At 41.9% G+C, this 13,573-nt stretch overlaps 1 long non-coding RNA gene across 1 annotated transcript in view; it reads right to left on the reverse strand.

The window, feature by feature from the left end:
• LOC142362227 (uncharacterized) overlaps window positions 1–10,083 on the reverse strand; it is a 43,809-nt gene extending 33,726 nt beyond the window's left edge. The window contains exon 1 of the long non-coding RNA XR_012764842.1: window positions 10,007–10,083. This is a non-coding gene — a long non-coding RNA (uncharacterized LOC142362227). The remainder of the gene's footprint in view (window positions 1–10,006) is intronic.
• Window positions 10,084–13,573: the final 3,490 nt, after the last annotated feature.

Below are 13,573 nucleotides of genomic sequence, written 5' to 3' on the forward strand. Positions count from 1 at the left end.
CCAGTCCCAAGGGGAATTTTAGCACCCTGTGGGAGCATCCGGCCAGCCCCTGAGCTGCACTAACGCGGCTCCTCATGAAGGCAGGCTAACCCACAAGGCTGATCCCTGGAGGAGATGATCCTAGTTGGAATGAGGGTACCACTGAACAGGGGAAAATTCAGTTAAAAAATGCAGAGCTTGAGAGTGCAGTAGTCTGCAGGAGGAGAGCTCCTGGTGTAAAATCGCAACACGGAAAACAAGGCCATTCCTCTCCATAAAATAGGTTCTGCCTTCACATTACCTCTGCAAAGAGAATGTCACAACACTGCAGAAAACACATCTTTGAAAAATACAAATATATCTAAGGAATTCACAAACAGAAACGCCATGATGTTCCACAGCAGAATTCTGGGTGGATTTTCAGAAGTGGCAAAATGTCACCAATATAGCAGGTAAAACAGATGTCCATTCTATCCAGCTGGTTACCCCTCCTGTCTGTGGCAATGCGTTAATCAAGAGGTACCTTGGGAAATGGTCACTATACATATTTATTATGTATATAAACTGTAGTTAAAATGGAGCAGGAAACTTTTTCTTTGGGAAAAACACATCTCATCACAATTAAATGATGCTTTGTAACTGTATAGCGCCCTAATTAGGAGATAACAAATTTATTTACTCACAGCAAGCAGTGATTTTATAACAGACTTCTCTAATCACAAAGATAAACTAGCTGTCTTCCAAAATTATCCTAGCAGCAAGTTAGTCCCGCAGTATAAGTGATTATGTGCAACTCCTGCTTTAATCACTAGGTGGCAATTGGCTGTGTTGGAAGAGTTCAATTTTGGACCTCAAATGAAATGGACAACTGGATTTTATACTGAGTAATGAAACATAAGCAACAGCTCAGTGGCAGAAATGAGGATGTGGATGGATGCTAGATAGAGATTCATAAAAATGCTAGAATAAATATACAAAACAGGTCATTAACATACTTTACAATTACTGTAAGGTGCTTGATGATAAGTAGCTTTAAGGCTAAAATCTGGTTAAGCTTGTTATTGAGACAATAGAAACTGTCAGCTCTGTGGCTGTGCCCCAGCCATCAGCCCACACCGGTAGAGTGGGCTCCAGGTACATCGCTCAGCTCACCTCTTGGCTCATGTAAACCAGAGAAAAGCAAACAATCGCTGGACTCCCTCAGGGTGACTCTGGGCACTCCGGGAACACCAGGGCGGCCACCTATGGACCGCGGCTGCAGGGGCCACGTCAGCCTGTGCTGCTGCTCCTGCCGATCACCTGCCTTCCAGGCGGGTGCACACCCGTCCGGGTTACTCCTCGTCAGGCTCAAGGGGCTGCCAGAATGCAGTTGTCTCACCAAATCCAGCAAGGCTGGAGTGAAACAGGCCCCACTAGTTAGGAAGCAGCCAGGCAGCGAGTTCCTTTCCTCCCCTCTGTGGTAAGAATGAGCACTTCTTACTGACAGAGGTGTGAGTGTTGCTGAGTCCTCGTGGTCCATGGACATACAAATCCAGTGTGTTAAGAGGTGCCTTGGGCATAGCTCTGCTCTCAGCTGAAGAGAACATGTATTCCAAATCTCCTGCTAACGCTGTTTGCTTGACCTTCCAGGTCAAGCAAAGGATTGAAAGGACCATGTAGACAGAGCTCAATTGTTTTGTCATTCTGCAGGACAAAACCAAGGAAGAAAAAAATATTTTGGAAAGGAAAATTATTTTTTGTCTGCACTTTGGAAAGAAAAAAACAACGATTACAAACTGTCTCTGTAGCTTTGCTTCTAGAATTACTGCTAGACATTTACTACCTGGGCACTTGCAGAGGGCTGGGAAGTTTTTTGTTTTGAATTCAAGTCTGGCAATGTACACAGTTCCTACCAGGAAAAAACAAGCACACTTTATAATAATATTGTGACACAGTAGACAAAAAGATATGGGCAAATAAAATGCTATAAGGGAAAACAACTCTTTTCTACATACAAATTTACCAAGTTCCTCCCTCATCACCAATACAGAAGCCTCTTGATTTTTTGCTGAGCAGTAAAGTACTAGCAAAGACACAAAAGTACATAGCTCACACCAGCTATTTCCCCATACAGTCATCTGTAGACATATGACTGTTGAGATGTCCCTTTTCCTAATATTTGCAAAAAACCTCAAGCAAATAAATGAACTACTGGTTGTAGGCAAATTAAGTCCCAGTGTATTTATTCACCTGAACAAATACTAGACTTTATTATTTAGTATGCTTTAAGAGAGCACCCTCTCAGTTGGTTTTCGTCAGAAATATCATCTCCATAATGCACTGTTACAAAGGAGCACATTTTATCTCCGAGGAGCCGGCTGTTTCTCAGAAAAAGTCCAACTCATAAGCCTTTTATTGAGCCATTTATTTCCCCTGCCTCCTTCAACACTGCACCCCTTTTCCTGAAGGCTCATAAACATGCAGTCAGGGCCAGGAACACTAATTGTTGAGTTAGTGAAGTTACAGAATTATGGTGATTTGCTACTTACTGCCTTACCTGCCTCACCTGCCTCTCACTAGCCTCTTTCTCTGGCAAAAAGCAAGAGTTGAAACATGAGGTCCATCTAAAGGTGAGACAGCTCCGTGAGGCTAATGCATTAACCCACTCACCGCAAATGATTCCTGACCTGCATCCTAATCATCACACAACTCCTGCCAATCTCCAGCCACGATGTCAGAAATAATCCCTTCCCGACGTGTTTGCTTGCCGGTCTGCTGCCTGCATCCACCCACCGCCATCAGAGTACTTTGGAAATGGATCCGTCAATTAGCGCTGGGAACAGAAAGTCAGAGGGTGGCACTTCATGTTCAAACTGCAAAGAGAGATGTTTATTTTTCAGCATTGCAAAGTGACATCTAACCACCCGCCTCATAAAAAATGATTTTGTTTCAGTTTTGAATCACAACGTCTCTTAGCTGGGTCATTCCTAGCCTGGCAGCAGGTGAAAAGCACAGCCAGTGCCAGGGCTACACAGGCTTGTGCATCAAGGTTCTCTGTGTGCAAACAGATGAATACACAGCTTCTACTCTGGGGGACCAGGAGAGTACTCCCAAACTGGGATCTGCCTGTTAATATGGCAAACTTTTTTTTGGTAGCTATCACTGCAAGCAAGAAACTGAGACTGATGGAGAAAAACGAGGATTTTTATGAATCAGATTGCGTCAACGGGAAAAAGAATCAAAATAACTCACAGCAGAAACCTGATGCTTTGTCACCAAGTTCATGGTGCTTCCAGAGATATAAATAAACCAGCGGTATAATACCCTGCCACCATCACTTAAGCAGCATGCGGAGCTATTTATATGCACAGCAGCACTATTTCTGCCACTGCATCTTCTGGAGTGATACCTCTGGCCGTGATGCCGCAGCCACAGCGAGAGGACCAAGACACGGGGGTACTTGAGGCCAGCACAGCCTGTGGCAGCTACTGGGGAGGGGCAGAGCAACCCCAGTGCCATGAAGCCCAAAATCACAGGGAGCCTCTCTAGGGGAAGGGAAGATGCAAAAAGGCTTAGGCTAGCAAAGCTCCAGCTCATCAAGTCCCATGTGGCCCCCTCTGTCACGGTTTCCAAGATTACAGCTCCATAACGACTTTTCTCTCCCAGACCTTTTAGGCTGGGCTGGTTCTGAGAACCAACCGAGTGCTCAGCAGTCAGCACCCTGGGCCCTGTGCTGCCCTTCAGCTTGAGCCTGGTGCAGAGGCACCCCAGAAACACTGCTTGCTTGGGGCTGAGATCTCAGCTGGCCTGGCCAGCATCGCACTCGGATTCTTTCAGAACTGTCCTGTCTGCTCCTCTCTTTAACAGGCTGCCCAGGGAAGTGGTGGAGTCACCACCAGCCCTGGAGGTGTGCAAAAAATGTGTAGATGTGGCACTTCAGGACATGGTTTAGTAGCCATGGTGGTGATGTGTTGACGGTTGGACTTGATGATCTTAGAGGTCTTTTCCAGCCATAGTGATTCTACGATTCTGGAGGCTTGCAAAATGCTTACCAGGCAAAGCAAACAGGAACCGCATCGAGAGGTCACCCTGAGGTCTGTCAGTTACTGGAAGTGCTTCTGATGTTTGGTTTCGTGTCACGCAAGAGCGGCAACGTGGGACACAGCGACTCCAACCGAAACAAGCCCATGCCTGCTGCCTCTCCTCTCTGCATCGATAAGCCCTCTTCTACCCAGATGGGCAGAACCGCCCCCGGGACCGGCCCTTGGAGCCCCTGACCTCTGCACTGGCACCATGGGTGAGGAGCACCCGCTGCCCAAAACCATGCTGGGAAGCACTTATGCACGCTCGATCCCAGCCAAGCCCGGTCTCCATGGCTGGGGATCCCGGGGAACGTTCCCCTCCACCCTCGCTCAGCGGGAAGCGGCTGCCAGGCTGCTCCCCGGCACTGACGCCCTGCTCCCCGGCACAGCGCGGGCACTCCACCGGCAAGGCGGGAGGTGGAAAGCGGCTTCCTGGCCATGTGAAACTGCCTGCTTGCCCCACTGATAAAAGCAGCCGCAAAAGGTCATCTTCAAAATTCTCTGTGCACAGGCACAAACAACCTCACTGCCGGCACCTTCTGCTATTTTGCGTATCCACAAAGGCCAGATGCAGGCAGACACGCTTTCAGCAAGCGACTTCTTAGCCTGCCATTGATTATTAATCAGCAGATATGCGGTAGGCTAAATTCATGTAAATATCACAGGAAGATTTAAATGCAATTTTATTTCTTCCAAGAGTATTTGAAGGGTTGTATTTTGCCAACTTCAAATAATTCACTGAAATCACTTTTTCTTTTGGAAATAATATTTCACTTTTCAGGTATCAAATGAACTTCACTACTCTTTCTTCAGTGATAGTCTTGTTTTTAAGACAACAGAGAAACAAATTAAACTCTGGGGTTTCCCCACCCCGTGGAAAACACAAATTTGCAAATGGTTTTGTAACTGCAGTGTGCTACAAACGGAGAAGCTCAGCACAGTTTGCTGAGTTAAGATTGATAGGGGGTTCCAGCATAAAGGTGAGGTAAATCAATGCACATCACCTGTAATAAAGACTTGTAAACCGATAAGGGAAAGATAAACCCTGCTTAAATGTACAAGAAACAGCTGAGGAATTTATACACTTCTTCTATTTTCAGTAAGTGATATAAGGTAACAATGTTGTTTAGCACAGATGTCTTTGAAGCACTTTATCAGGATCAGTTATCTTGTAGAATCTTCTTCAGATAACCAACAGGTTCCTCACTAACATCGCTATCTACACAAGACCACAGAAGTATATAAAAGAATGCCTCAAAGCAAACAAGCTGATTCTCCAATTGCAGTCTCACAAACCATCAAAATCACCTCCGAGTATTATACAGCTAGCTCGCTGGTGGCCTAATGCTTGTGTTCATCATCATTTCTAACTCATAAGAGAAACAGCTTAACTACATTCATTATTCCAATATCACATTTTTAACTTTATAGTACCTGCCACAGGAAAGTTGCGTGATTTTTAAGTAGGAGGGAAATAACCATAAAACTCTTTATGCTTTTATTGTCACACTCAAAATCATCTGATAATTCCTTCTGGAGATGTTTAGATGAGTATCAGGGTAAACTATTTAGCTTTTGAATTACTCTTTGTGTCTGTCGAACTTTGTTAGAAGATGGAAACATGAACTCCTAAGTGTATCTGTATTCCTTTGCTACGATATTAAAAGAACTTTAACCTAAAAGGAAAAAAATACATATAGTGTTTCTACTATAACTTGAAAAAGGAATGGTGTTCCCTTGTCCTGAAATTATATGCAACTTCAATGATTTCTCATAGTTCACGAATGAAGTCTGCTTTCTTTTTCAGCACACCTTTGCTATTCAAAGCACATGTATTTCAGTATTTGTTCATTCAGCCCTCAATACATGCAGTTTGCCATGAAGATTTACAACCTGGAATATCATTAGCAATTACTACAACAAGCTGTATTGTTACCTTGTTGAATATGGGCATATTATTGGCCAGCTTTATTACAAACAATTTCAAATAAAATTGAGGCATCACATCTGTTGCCAGCATAAATAAAAAATAAATAACAACAGAAACTCAGGAATGAACAGTGTCTAACTGCAAAATAAATGCAAGCCTAAATTTATTGTTGTGTTTATTATTTATTAGTTCTCTGCCTTTAACTTCGGAAATTCAGCCAAGTTGTATCTACTAAAAAAATTACACTAACTCCTGATAAAAGTCTGGGCAAAGGGATAGAATATTTGTGAATCTGGGCCTGTGACACCCACTAAGTCCCCGTGCTGAGATGAAAAGCAGGTTCTGAATCACGACAGGGCTGTCCAGACTTTGGAAGCTCTCAGAAAGCTATGCCATTGTCTTGGATGAGCCCAGGCTGTAACCCAAGAAGTGTATGAGGAGTTCAGGATGGGGAAACGGGAGGCAGTGAAGAAAAGGAGACATAGTGGTGGATCTCAATAGGTTTAAACATTGATGTTCAGAGAGGAAGGACAGTTATAGCTGTACACAGATGAATTGCCACCATGTCAAAGGTTTTGTGATTTTTTCAAAGCAAATAATTATTTTTAAGCATTCAGCAAAAACTAAATTCCACAGCTGCAATGCTGGCATGTGAGGTACATGGGATGGGCCCAACAGCCCATGCTAAGGGCATTGAAAGTAGCACTGGGTAAGGTGAGAGCCCATGAGTGGCACATGGCAGCATGAGAAGCAAGTTCTCCCCAGATTAGCTGTATCACTGGGGTAGATTTATGTGTGTCTGAACTGCCTAATATGCCACAAATTCCAGTAACTTAAAAAAAAACCCAAATCTTCAGACGGTGTTAAAGTAATCATTATTATAACCTCAGGCTATCCACAGCCACTTAAAACATTCAAATCCTGGATCATTGATACTGTTAATGTGCTACTGTTCAGACATGCTACTAATTTAGAGAAGGTTAATACGGATTTTTAAAGAATCCAATTCACTCCAAGTGTTTTCAACAGCCAGCAAGAACGAGCACTTAGCGTAGAAGGACTCCATTTCAAAACAATAGGACTCCTCTGTTCTTCATCCTCTTTTTGCCTACAACGCTTCAATTTATCAAGAAAGCACACTAGTTTGCGCAAATTCCTATCTCTTTGGTGGGAAAATACAGTAGGGATTTATTCTTTCCTCAAGCCTTTTCAGTAATTTAATTTTTTTTTTTCCTAGAGAAGATTATACAGTTTATGTTATTTCAGTGGATTATCTAGTTATAACTTCAGAAGGCAATATATTCAAGATTGGGGAAAATGCAATAAGCAGGGATCATTTATTCATCATCTTTGATTATATCTGCCAAGTCTATTTCATTGTCCAATCCTAAAAAAAGGGAAAAGTTTTTAAATTAGCAATTTCTTTCTGAAGTAAAACACCCCAGTAATAAAGTGTAATGCTTTTTTATAGACTATGGGTGAAATATTTCATTCGTCAAGCAATAATATATGCATTCAGAGCACATTATAAAGAAGTGAGCTACTCTGAAAAGAATGAAACCAATATATTCTGTCCATAAAATTACTAAAAGCTGGTCTCTAGCTAAAAAGATACCATGTTTATTATAAAGGTGGTGGGTGCTGCTGAGGTGCTTTCCATTGGAATAGCTCACTTCATTTTGCAGTGAGATGGAAACGCTAAGATATTACATCAGGAATATTTATTTTTTTTCATTTCTGCATTTACACAGGCACTCCTCTGGCCAAGTGGCGGGTATGATATGCTGCAGTACACACGACTGAAACCACATGGAGTAAACTGAAATTATAAATTCTTGAGCATTTTAGCTAAATAATCACAACTGAAATGCCGTGTTTGAGTAACTAAATCATGTACTTCAAGTTAGGGACATCATTAGGGAAAAATAATCCCAGTGAAACCATCAGCATTAGGGTGGCTGATGATAATCCCTCACTACAACCTGTAGTTTCAGCTCTGCTCCTGCTGAGGTGGCAACTGCTGTTATTCATAGGATGGTGGTTGTATTCATCTTCCTGTCATTAACTCATGGACAGCCTTTCGATGGGATGGTGGAAGCAACACAGCTCTTACATACAACAGGACCACTACACTGACTACCCCACGTGGCTAAGAATTCATTACCTAATGAATGTTATCACAAATGTGAATTAATTCTTATCCACACTGCATATTCTAAAAAAGTTCACGGGATCTTCAAATCGAACAGCTGCTCTCGATGATTATTTTAGACTCTGCTGACAAAGAAAAAAAAAAGCTGACAAACAGTGAAGAGTGCTGAACTGGTCTGTCTCGTATCATTTCTTCTTACGGTTGTGTGGAAAAACATAAATAACCACAATGTTACATGATTTTCTCTGATTTCTCTGATGCAACTTTATCTCATGCAGCTGATTTGGGGGGATTAAAGAAGCTGTTACATGTTTGCATTTGGAAACACCTGGATGATTTGATCATTAAGAAGTTTCATATTGCTTTGGAAAGAAGAAAGGAGAAAGATTCTGCCAAAAACCCCAGAACTTCGCTCCTCTTTGGATTTCTACAAAGACTGTGTACTAAAAATTCACATTCAAATATAGATAAAATATTGTAGTAGTATACTAACACATCCAATGACTGCTGAGTTTTCTTAAATGAGGTCAAGAAGAGGCAAAATTAAAGCAAAGGTTTAAAATGTTGTAGCATTAAAATCCACTGCCAATAAGTAGAGTGGAATTAAGCATGAGACTTAATTGCAGAAAGCTTAAAAAAAAACCCCAACAGCTTATCATCATAAATAGTCATGAAGTACTCAGCCTAGAGTGAGGAGGCGGGAAAGAGTGTCAGGGGTGTGGAGAGGAAATGTCTTTTCTGCGTTGCACAATTACTTGCTCGAGTGCCCCAGGAACTTGAAAGCTTCATCAAGGTGAGCTTTGCATCAGGGACGTGACTTTTATGTGCAGATTATCTGATTTAGCAGAGATATATCCCTTGGCAAAGAAAATAAACCTGTTTCCTATGTGATAAATCGAGGCAAAGTCAATTTTTGCATTATAGAAGCGACAGTCTTTGGTCTGAGGTATTTTATCACTGGGGCAAAAGGGGGAGGGAAAGCTTGCAAAATACACCGTTGGTAGAGCTTGTGCTGAAGGAATAGTACGTACAGACTGTACGGAAACAGCAGACTCCCACCAGCCATGAATTTTAGAAGTTTTTGGCAGCTTCTGCTTTTCCCCTCACGCTCGAGAACATTTCAAAGGCAGGATTACAAAAGAAGACACCACATGTTCGGTTCAACACTGTAACTGGGGCTCTGGGGAGAGGAAAGGGGGCAGGTACAGAGGCAGTGCACGCTGTTTTGAAGGGCTCATTACAAAGCACTTACCTTCATACCTCTCTGCGAAGGTAAGGAATGCAGCCGGGCAAATGATTCACCACTTCTCCATTCAAACAACAAGGAGGAGGATTAGTTAACTTGAGACTGCTTTACCAGCCTGTGGACCTGACCTAAATACCACAGTTAAGCAACAGGGTTTTGGGAATGTAGGACTTCAGGCAGGAACTGGACTGATACAACCCTGACGCTATGGCAGTCTTTGCTCTAACACATTGATTTATAAACATGCAGCTGCCGTCTTGCACCTATGAATTATGAATTTCGCAATACATTCCAAGGGTAAGGTTGCCACATACCAGAAACCTGAGGTCACAGAAAAGACCAAAGTAGTATCACCTCCTTAAAGCAATAATTAATATGACTAAACAGCAGCATTAAACCTCCTACTCTTTCGCCTCTCCCCTGGGAGGCTTTGGTACAGCTTTTGTCTTGGCTAGAAACTCCTACAACGTACTGATCAAGATGATCACCGTGTTACTACCCAGTGGCATGCCTAGAGTGCAGAGAAGAGAGTACTGAAAAAAATCAACCAAAACAAGAAAGAAAACAAAACCAACAAAATGCTCAAACCTCTGCCTTTACATCTATTAAAGATTTTAAATCCTTGCATCAACACTTACCTTCCACTTGTTTAAAACTTAATCTCTCCCAGGGAAGTAGAGAATGGAGAAGAAAACTATCACTATTTGGATACTCCCTTTGCTGACCCTATCATCTTCGTTAATAGTCTCTAATAAATAACTTGCTCATGAACAAACATGCTAGCATTATTATTTTGTCTTAGCAGAGTCAGCATGATTCAAAACAGACCAGTCGTATGACTCACAGTTCCCAAATTGTCAAATGCTGTGGAAAATGAAAATTAGCAGCTGAGAGAGAAGGCTTAACTCTCACTACCACGAACAACCCAGCAGCCTGTTGTTTGATCTGAAATACATACACACACACACACACACACAAACTTCAACAGGAAATACTGCTATACAACAGTGAATGCTCTAGAGCAGGCAGGTTTCTCTTGCCTGAGAACAACAGAGAAAAAAACACTAAGTAATTCTATTTTTTACACCAACTTGGCTGGAAAAAGTTCTTTGAGACACATTCCCTCTTCTTAGGGCCTGAAATCACGCGGACTTTAAAAGCACCAAGATGGATATGAGTGCATTTAGGCATGACAGCTCATGCTTCCTGTGGCAGGCTTCCCTTTTGCATCCCAGTCTTTTGAAAGGGGTGGCAATAGAGCCATCGCAAAGTACACGTCTACAAGCTGATCACTGCCCTGGACAAAGGACTGGAACTGCTCCTATAGACACCTGCCAGAAACCACTGACATCTGCTGGATTTCAGAAATCAAAACTATGTTTTCTTGACCCTTTGGGGTCAAGACCAGTTGGCTGTGTGCATAATTTTACTACCTTGTCAAAAGTTTACACCGTGATCAAGGCCCCTTCTTTGCAAGTTTATGTAAAAGGGTTCTACAGCTCTGGACAGAGGGATGGTTACCAGCAAGCAGCAGGCCGAGGAGACAATTACACGCTGAGTAGCAGCATGTGAAACTCTCCCAGGAACCAGTAAGCTCTGGAGACCAATTGTCCTGTTAATTCACCAGAACTGATAAATTCAGAACACCAAGAGCCTGCTGGCTGTGTACAAAGCCACTACCCACGTTTGTATCAACCATGGGTTGCATTAACGTGGATCATGTACAAGCAGATAGCAGTTGCTACATGCAGACAAAAAAACCCTACAGAATTGCACACCTGATGAAGCAAAGGGTTCATTGAGGGACTTTCTAAACTACCTACTTAGGAGCTGGAGGTCCCAGGGGTTGGGATTGGCCTCCCAGTTGTTGCTCCTACAGAGTAATTATGAGTGTGTGAGTAAATGAATGTGTTTTGTGAATAGTTATCTGCTATTAGTAACAGCTTTAATAACAAAATGCCTTCTGTTGATTGTGATCTGTATCTCTCCCAGCTTGATCTGGTATCATGGAAAAGGGAATTTACAGAATCAAGCATCCAACTATTTTATTTATTTCTTGGCAATACTAATCCCCAGCAATTAGGACTGCTGCTGCCACTAACTGATTTCGTTTCTCAAATGACTTGCTCAAAAAAGTACTTGCAGAACTCACTCTGTGCAAGAACTGACTTCCAAGACTTTCTTGGAAGTCTAGAAAATGGGACTCCAACTGCTCGTGACAGAATTATAGTAAGCCAACCTAACCAGTTTTCCTATTCCATGCAATTTGGACTCCCCATTTGAACACCAGCATGTCCTGAGATGAATCGTCACGATAGACCCAACAAACTGAAGGTTAACACCTTTAGTTGCTTTTACTTCTGAAAGGCAAGTTTAGGAAAGCAAATATCTCTAAACAAAATTCCTGCTGCCACCACTTGAAGATAAGAATCTAGAGAGCCTGAATCTTTGTTCAAACACACTCCATTTTCCCATGATTCCTAGCCAAAAAAACCCCATACCAGCACAGACCTTCCAAGTATTTCCAACAGGCCTTTAGACTTTGGCACACAGAAGTATCTCCCACGCATATGCAACACACTTACCAATTGCATTACTACCACCGAAAGTTGTGCCATGTCATTATGCATTACTAGTCAGCTGGAGAACTACCCCCAGGGATCTTAGAGCTGTTAGGAAAGATTTAATGATTTAATCTGATGATATGCAAACTAAGCATTCATGCCTCTGGAAAGACTCTTTAGTAGGAACATGTTGTTGCATGGATTATTATTCTACTCTAATAATCCCACTTCTACACTTCTATGATCTTGTTGTTTGCTTCTTTTAAGTAACAGCTCCATGAAATTAGAACCTGGTAACTTCCGTCATTCGCAGCATCTCTTAATTTGTCCCACTCTACCAGTTCAATGAAGTGATGTGTGCACAACTGGAAGTTTCCCTTTAGAGACAGAGACGCACATATGATGGTTAGTTACAACATGACACCAGGTTGCTACAGAAGCGCTAATAAAAATCAGCTGCTGGACTGCTTACAACACTTGGCATAAACTCCTCCAAGTGCCCCGAGCTGAATAGCAGCTTTGCTGCTCTGAAAGTTTCTGCTTAGCTGGTTTGCCAAGGTCTTGCCCTTAGCTACAAGCTACAGGACTGCACTTTGAGATTTTTTTTACTTCATTTAAGAATTTATAATCCAGTACTTTCTTCTGGAAATTCCAGTGACAACTGACTGCCAAGCCCCGACAATGAGCTCTTAAGCTTTGACTACGGGCTGACCAGAACTGCGGCTTAACAAAGAAAGTTTTGTGTGGGTGTTTGTTTTTTTTTAAACAATTCTTTCTCATCTAGTAAATATTGAGTTTCAAATAGCCATGACAATTTCTTGAGGCATTCTTGACATCTTCATGCAAAACTTCCCTTGTGTATAGCCAAAAAAGGAGACATTTAATACTTTTGAGTATCTCAAAAGTGGGACTACATCACTAAATTGGGTTGAACTTATAAAGCACAGTGTTCTCTCATTTACTGTTTTTCAAGATAGTGTTTTGCCTTTAGATGTGCATTGGTTTACGCCTGTTGCCAATATGAGATGATGCCTTGGACTGAAAAACATCACCACTCTAATGCTTCTGGAGGACATACATACAGAAGATGAGCTTTCTAAAGAAAAAAAAGATCTAGAATTATTCTGAAATGCCAGTGTTCCTTTGAATGAATAAGTCTCTTCCATTCTTCTTCCCAAACTTTTATTGCCAGAGTACATGCTGCAGATGTTAACTATTAAAATTGTTTACAGGAAAACTGAAAAGCAAAATTTTGACTACTTTAGAAAAATGCTAAGACACACTAGGAATGTTTTGCTTACATAAAGCAGAGACAAAAGGAAGCAAAGTATTGTGATTTGGGATTTTCTAAGCTTTCTGCCACTCAACAATGGTGGAAAAAAATGATTAAAAAGTAATTACTTCAGCAAGTAGTACCTGCAAGATCATAGGCAGTTCTCTTCCTGAATACATAAGCGGCGGTATCTTGTTCAAACCAGAGAAGAGAGGAATAACAGGTAAAGAGTTATCCATTATTTAAAGTACTTGAGACAGGCCAAAACCACTGAGCAGCTAGTATCGGCAAACACTAATTTATGACTCAGGAAGCAAGCAAACAAATCTTCTGACATTGAAGCTAGGTTAACATCCAAGGAAAGACAG

This window comes from Opisthocomus hoazin, chromosome 1 (assembly GCF_030867145.1).
Source record: "Opisthocomus hoazin isolate bOpiHoa1 chromosome 1, bOpiHoa1.hap1, whole genome shotgun sequence".
Taxonomy (NCBI): Eukaryota; Metazoa; Chordata; class Aves; order Opisthocomiformes; family Opisthocomidae; genus Opisthocomus; species Opisthocomus hoazin.